At 41.9% G+C, this 7,586-nt stretch overlaps 1 long non-coding RNA gene across 1 annotated transcript; it reads right to left on the bottom strand.

Moving 5' to 3' along the window:
- Positions 1–4,779: 4,779 nt before the first annotated feature.
- On the bottom strand, positions 4,780–7,277 carry LOC138975817 (uncharacterized). The gene is made up of 2 exons (XR_011458762.1): positions 7,177–7,277; positions 4,780–6,788 (listed from the first exon to the last, which is right to left on the bottom strand). It is a non-coding gene; the product is annotated as an uncharacterized lncRNA (long non-coding RNA).
- Positions 7,278–7,586: the final 309 nt, after the last annotated feature.

The following is a 7,586-nucleotide window of genomic DNA, read 5'->3' as shown; positions in this document are numbered from 1 at the left end:
AGGCAAAGTATAAAGACAAGTATACCGCCACAGTTCCTTCCCTATCCATGGAACAGAGTAGTGTCCATTATTGACTGTTTTGAAATATATATTCATTGAGAGACCCTCCAGTGTTGATGCTATAGCGCTAGTGCACTCACCTGGTCTAACTACAAGCACAACAATACAATTAATATGGTGCGCCAAATTGATATTACTATCGTTAACTGTTATGTAGAGTTTCGAAACTATCGTTATCTGTTATATAGAGTTTCAGAAACTCTATATAACAGCTAACGATAGTTTTATCAAAAGCGCGTTGGTATCGTTCCCAAATGGGAAAACCCTGAAATGCCATTGCAAAACTGTCTTTTTGCTACGAAATGTACATTTTAACTAGAAACATAGTCTGCCAAACGGTTGTGTGACGTGTCTAGTGTGTTGGCGAAGTGTCTTGTGCTTGTCACTTCTCGCTCTCAGCCCTCACCGCTGGCTAGCACCGTCTGTCCTTTTTAGGACAATGCGAAAAGAGAGCAGAATGCGTCAGTCTCTCCTGCCAGTACAATAACCTCTCCACAACAAGCCCTATGTAGTGCCTCCATCGCGGCGACAGGCGTAAACTGGGTACCGCAAGGCCCCAGGCTAGACTACAAGGACTCGGAGGAGGTTGGCCCCTAGACGTGCGGCATGCGGGCCCACCGGTGTGTGGAAACGCCCAGGTGCCCACGAACCAACCTCCAGCTATGGGTCAAATAGCCGGGCAGGATAGGCTCGTCAACCCTGGCAGGCAGCTATCCTAAGAGAAGACCACTCTGAATTCAAAACGAGGGTAGAGGAGGCTCATCATCCATGGAAGGAAACTCGTCTAGGAGAAGGAAAACTCCGAAATGAAACCCACGCAGTCCCTCGAAGACGGAACGGCACTGGCCTTTTTTAGGCGGGGAGCAGACCGGGTGCCTACGCTATCCTCGACAAATGGTTGTGTCATCAACGAATCAACGTGATGGTGTCGTCTTCATGGATCGCAGCCAGGTGAAGACGGTGCCGGGCCCTCAGCCTCAAAGGGGCCCACCCAATGCGACTGGCGACTCCCACCCATCTGACGTGGCCGGGGATGGGCGGAGTAGAGCTACCGGCTACCAGATCAAAGTCATGCACTGGAATGCTGAGGGGGTGAGGAACAAGAAAATTGACCTTCAGAATTTTCTGAAGCAACAAAATATTGATGTTTGCTGCATGCAGGAAACACATCTGAACAGCAGTCACCGTTTCTCCATTCGAGGGTATGAAACTAGAAACATAATTTAAAAAACTACAACATTATTTAGTTAGTGACCGTTCTTCTGTTGTCGTCTTCTCAAATCATTGTTGAGTTTGTTTAATATTAGCTTTATCATTTGTACTTTCGGCCGTACCGTTTTCCACGTGTGCGGTTTGAAGACGGTAGGCCTACTGAATATTCGCGGAAAAGACCATGACGCATTACACAAAACAGTGGGTTTTTTTCAAAACAAACACAAAACAACGTGTTTCCCGAGTGACATCCCCCAAGGCGCGTTTTGGAAAACACTGCATGCTTTCGCATCGTGTACCGTTGCCCACTGCATGCATGCCAGCCGTATGTGTACAAACTGACCCGCACACAGCGCGGTAGCTAGAACGGGTCAAGCTGACACTGACCAATATTTCTGTGAAAACAGGAAGCGTCCTAGCTGTAACGAAGATTTGATTACTTGATTAAACGAAGCAGCGAAATGATGGACTTATCAGACGACAGTTAGTTGAATATGATCTACCAGGGATCGCGCTAGCTTTTTAAAAAACGCGTAAGTCATACGCAACGAAACGAAAAAAACGCGTCACGGACCAATATTTTTGCGTACTACGAACACACGTACAGACACAAACAAAACACGCACGAAAGACTTAAAGACACTCCTTACCTAAATACGGCGAGTTTTCCTGTCGAACTCCGCGCACGCCTGTCGAATAACACCCCTGCTGTCTCCAACCTTCGGGCCTTGCGAGTTTGTTTCCCGCTCTAATACGACTAGACACACTTTCCGCCTTTTGGAAGCGCGAGATGGGAGAGCAGCTAATGTCTGTTTCATTATCCGACAAGACATTATCTGGTAATACCCTCGTTACGTTCGTTTGCGATACTTCGATGCAAAAAGAAACAGACTTTAGTTTTGACGTGCAGATTTCATGTGTGTCGTCACTTCTCGAGCCCTATAGTCAGTTTCAGGATCGGGTGATTATTAAGTCAGAGCAAAAGCACTGCGTGAAGACAAGAAAAAGTTACAATATTTTTGCGTATGGCTTACGCGGCGCGGCGAAAAAAACGCGCCAACGACTTTTAAAATGCGTCAAATACGCAAAAATCGTGCGTAAACGCGATCCCTGATCTACTAAATCATGTTGTAGTAATTTAGTGCAAATTCGCTCGAACCAGAGACATGTCTCTGCTCGAACGAAACGTTCAGCAGCCATTTTGCCGGCATCAAAACATCCGACCACGCCATCGCTATTTTTAAAAACTCTATATAACAGTTAACGATAGTAATATCACTTGCGCGCACCATGCCGCCGTTTTGCGAAACCCTCGTTATCTGTTATTCATAGTTTTAGCAATAGCGCGCACAAACGCGCTATTGATATATTATAACTCTAAATAACAGTTAACGATAGTTTCGAAACTCTATTTAACAGTTAACGATAGTTTTGAAACTCTATATAACAGATAACGATAGTTTCAAAACTCTATATAACAGTTAACGATAGTTTCAAAACTCTATTTAACAGTTAACGATAGTTTTGAAACTATATATAACAGATAACGATAGTTTTGAAACTCTATATATAAGTATAACAGTTAACGATAGTTTTAAAACCCTGTATAACTGTTAACGATAGTAATACCAATTTTGTGCACCATAAATTAAATACCTAATATCAATTACACTTCAAGGCCATATTTCTTTTATTTCTAAAGGGTGGGGTGGGCTTTCAAGTGACAAGCACATCACTGCAAATAGTGGGTATCTAGACAATATTGTACAAAATGATGTCATTTTGGCCGACAGGGGATTTGACATTAATGAACTAGTGGCTATGAGAGGTGCACAAGTGAAAATCCCTGCCTTTACAAGAAAGAAGAGTCAGCTTACAGCTTATGAGATAGTCAACACGCAAACTAGCTAATCTGAGAATTTATGTTGAGCGAGTTATCGGTATTCTTTGGGGAAAGTACACAATTTTGAACTCTGATATTCTGACTGATCTTTTGTTTGCAAGGGAAGAGGAAGAAGTGGTAACACTGGACAAAATAGTCACTTTATCATCTGGGCTTGTCAATGTTTGCACAGCCTAGTGTTCAAACTGAAGGCATTGTTTAGACTAAAGAATATGTTAATTAAACTCCAGGGGTGTCGTTTGGATCGGCCCTTCGGCGAATCGCCGATTTTTTTTTTACTTTGGCCGAAACTTTCATGTACTTATCGGCCAAATGTCCGAAGAGTATTCGTCTGAATCGGCCAAGGTTTGTCCGGGTTTTTTATTGGTCAGGCTTTTGGGCGGGGATATAGCTCAGTTTGTAGCGCGCTGGATTTGCATTCAGTTGGCCGCTGTCAGCGTGAGTTCGATCCCAGGTTCGGCGGAAATTTATTTCAGAGTCAACTTTGTGTGCAGACTCTCTTCGGTGTCCGAACTCCCCCCCCCGTGTACACTACATTGGGTGTGCACGTTAAAGATCCCACGATTGACAAAAGGGTCTTTCCTGGCAAAATTGCTTAGGCACAGCCGGTTAATAATTGTCTACCTATACCCGTGTGACTTGGAATAATAGGCCGTGAAAGGTAAATATGCGCCGAAATGGCTGCAATTACTGGCCGTATAAAATTTCATCTCACACGGCATTACTGCAGAGCGCCTAGAACTGTACCCACGGAATATGCGCGATATAAGCGTCATTGATTGATTGATTGATAAAACTGCTGCCGATGTACTTAGACAACTGACTGGCGTTTATTTTCTTCGTGAATACCAAGAACGAAACATCAGTGTTTTGAGCGCAAGCCATTGACAAAAACTATAGCTGCCAGAGTGGTTTCGACAAGGGAAACCACACTTTCTGCGGACCGCTCAGGCTCAGCGTTTGCGTTCGCCGAACATCATGTCGCAACCAAAAAAGAAGAAAAAAACTCAATTGATCAGTGGCCACGGTGTGCTACCCTTCGCCAAGGTAGGTGCTTCTGAAAAAAATAACAGCAACACCGCGAACGTGGACAGTGTGAGTGATAGGGGTAGTGTTGTCGAGTCGATGGAAGCAGACGACACAAGCTTAGCAGAGGACAGTCACATTCACCGGCGTATCGACATCTGCTGAGATTGAAAAGCGACATCCAAATCGTGGTTTTGAAGCAAATTGGCTCACCCTAGGCCTACACCCATGGCTTAGCTATGAGGGTGGGTCCATGTTTTGCAAACTGTGCAAGAACGGTGGATGTAAAAATATTTTCACCAGGGGAGGTTGCCAAAATTTCAGCATTAACTGACCACCTCGCTAGCAAAGACCATGCAAGATCCATAGATGTGCTCGTGTATCAGGAAACCTTCAAAACAATGGATAAAATCACAATGTTATGTGACGGTGTCAGAGTGTGTTTATGTTTTATTGGTGTTTTACCAGTCATATTTCCAACTGAAAGGCTTGTCAAGATTGGAAGAGTTTTATTGTTTTACTTTCAAAACATTAAAGTTAAAGGTTTGAAAAAGTTTTAAAGAATTGGTGTCTTTGTGTTTTACTTAAATCAACAAAGCTGATTGTTTCAGTTGCAGTATGCAACATATGTTCTGTGTTCCTAAGACAATGATTACCTCTTGTGCTTCAATGTTGCGGTGACTTTCGATGAGCCAAAATAATGGCCGAAATTTTTTCAAAATGTCCTAAAGCATTCTGACAGTTTTGGCCAAATGTCCCAACATAAAAATGTCTAGCAACACCCCTGAACTGTGGTGTCTTGTATCTGATTCTGATGTCTCTCATGAGCAGTAGCAATAGTCTTTCTGTTATTATGTTTTCACTGGACGGAATCTTGAATTTGAAGATAAAGGCATTGTTTAAAGAATGTGTTAATTAAACTGTGGTGTATTGTATCTAATTCTGATGCAGGTGTCTCACATGAGCAGTAGCAACAGTTTTTCTGTTATGTTTTCACTGGATGGAATCTTGAATTTGAATACACATACATGTATCATGTGTATATGATCTGACCTGCTGCTATTTCCTTCCATTTCAAGAGCAGATTTCACTCTTTCTATCACACACACACACACACACACACCACATTAACATACACTTTGAAATCATTTTGCATAAATGTGACATGTATTGACACAACTGACAAAGGTTGAATTATGCTGATTAACCTCAAAATAGCTCTACACAGGAAACAAGATCAGGAGCATTGCAAAATTAAATGGCCTACACTTGAAATGCGAGCACACATTTAAACTACCAATAACATGCAACTTCAAGCAACACTGAACATACCACTACCAGTATTGCAGGTATCAAGCCAAAGTGAAGAGAAGAACACTTTCACTAAATGTTCAAAATTGAAATAACATACTGTGGGCATGTGAGTCATTAACTATTCATTATGATAAATAGACCTGTGCGCTTTTTTGCAGAAATAAGTGTGTTCAATTTTGTTGTCATCAAAACAGAACTAGTTGATAATAGAAACTAACTTTCAGTTCCACTGCCAATTTAAACACTGTATTACTTGACTGTACTGATGCAGAACTACGCTGGACCACACACTCTTATTTGTTCCCTAAATCAAGCAGCCAATCCGTGTCACTGGAAACATTGAACAAGGAGAATGAACAATATACCTGGCTGAATAAGTTGATAATCAAACTGCTCATGATTCTTTGTTATTCACAGCAGTGGATGTAAAACAATCACAAAATAATGTCCTGTATGCATCATAATTTATACTTGTAGCACTTGATTTTGTATTGTGGTCAGTGATCCTAAACAAAATGTATGCCTACATCTGTGCATGATTTTACTTTAAGAATAAAATGAAACAAGAATGGAACAATGACTTCTCTGTGAGTGTGAACTGTGACTTAAAACATTACATGCCCTCTTTTCTCTCCCTCTTTACAACTTTACTACTGGCCACTTTCTGTGTGTACAGTCATACATGATGTTTGTTTTCCCACACACATGAGCAAGCGAGTCTGGCATTGTCACTGTTTCTTGCTGCGTTTCACGGCTTGTGTTTGCAGCTGCTCCTGGTTCACACCCACTGCTTGTAGAGGCTCAGCTTCTCTGTCCAGCCAGTTTCCAACTAGCTCTGGAAAAACTGCGAGTCTGAACACTTTCAAAGCTTTCTCCACACACATTGCCCAAAAATCACAGTCAGGCAATACTCAGACAATAACTTTATCCACAGTAGTCCACACCATGAAATCGCAGTAGGAGGAACTGGTCATAACAATCTGGCACTGTACCGGTACTTGACTATTTAACTTTTAAGTATGGGTGGTCCTTGCGCAGACAAAGCATCCCCTCACTGTTAGATTCCAAACAGAAATGGCGGTCTGTCACACACACTCAACAGCTGACTCCTTGAAGGTGAAGGGACGTGTGTGCAGGTTTCTCCAACTCCGGCCATGCAGGTTTCTCCAACTCCGGCCATGCAGGTACAGTGTGCTGACAGTATGTTGCCATCAAAAGTGGCGATGGTCCAAGGAGAAAGTGCTGGTTCATTAAGGCGTTGTGAATGAAGAACCTGAAACATAAATTGAAGATCGCACAAATCAGCATTCAGCTAGGTCAATCGAATGAATATAACTCTAAGACGCACATAATGTCAATGTGCTTTACAACATTAACAATGAAAAGTAAACAACAGATTTTTAACTGAATATGAACATGAAGCTCATTATAATTATATATAAATATAATATTTTGCAAGCTATTTCAAAATATAAATATATTCAAGACTATCTACAGCTTTTGTCGTAGTCCAGAATACAAACTAAAGCGAAGAATATATTAAAGACAAAGCCTCAACACAATATCCTGAACTGCAACTTACAAGTGAAATCTGCAACACAAGACAGAGAACACTCACGTTCATTCATTATTATATTTATAAACTGAAAGCACATTCTTACCTTTGCAGAAATGACAGAGTTTTGACAGCCATCAGGGCTGTAGCGCTTGACATCCCTCACCCAGCCAGAGACAAAAAGTCGGTAGGAATCCAAACGTTTGTGTGAATGCCCCTGCTAAGGAGCCTTCTGTGTATTTAGATTCTTTTTGTTTTGCTTGTGTTTTTTAGTCATGCTTCTAGCTTGACTCGCATGCGACTTTCCGTGGTGGTGGCTTCCCCTTTTTCTGATCTCCTTCTCACCTCTTTTCTTTCACTTTTCTCACTTTTGCCCCTATTTGTTCCCTTTTTGCAACCACCTCTGTAGGTTCGCGTGCGGGTCTAGCTCGCTCTTTATCTTTTATTTTTCTTTATTAAGTATGAGCGTCCTGGTACGAACTTTGTTTTGTTATAATGACGTTAAATATTGTAACG

The sequence above is a fragment of the Littorina saxatilis genome, linkage group LG9 (assembly GCF_037325665.1).
Source record: "Littorina saxatilis isolate snail1 linkage group LG9, US_GU_Lsax_2.0, whole genome shotgun sequence".
NCBI classification, from domain to species: Eukaryota; Metazoa; Mollusca; class Gastropoda; order Littorinimorpha; family Littorinidae; genus Littorina; species Littorina saxatilis.
This window is presented reverse-complemented; position numbering and strand designations above follow the sequence as displayed.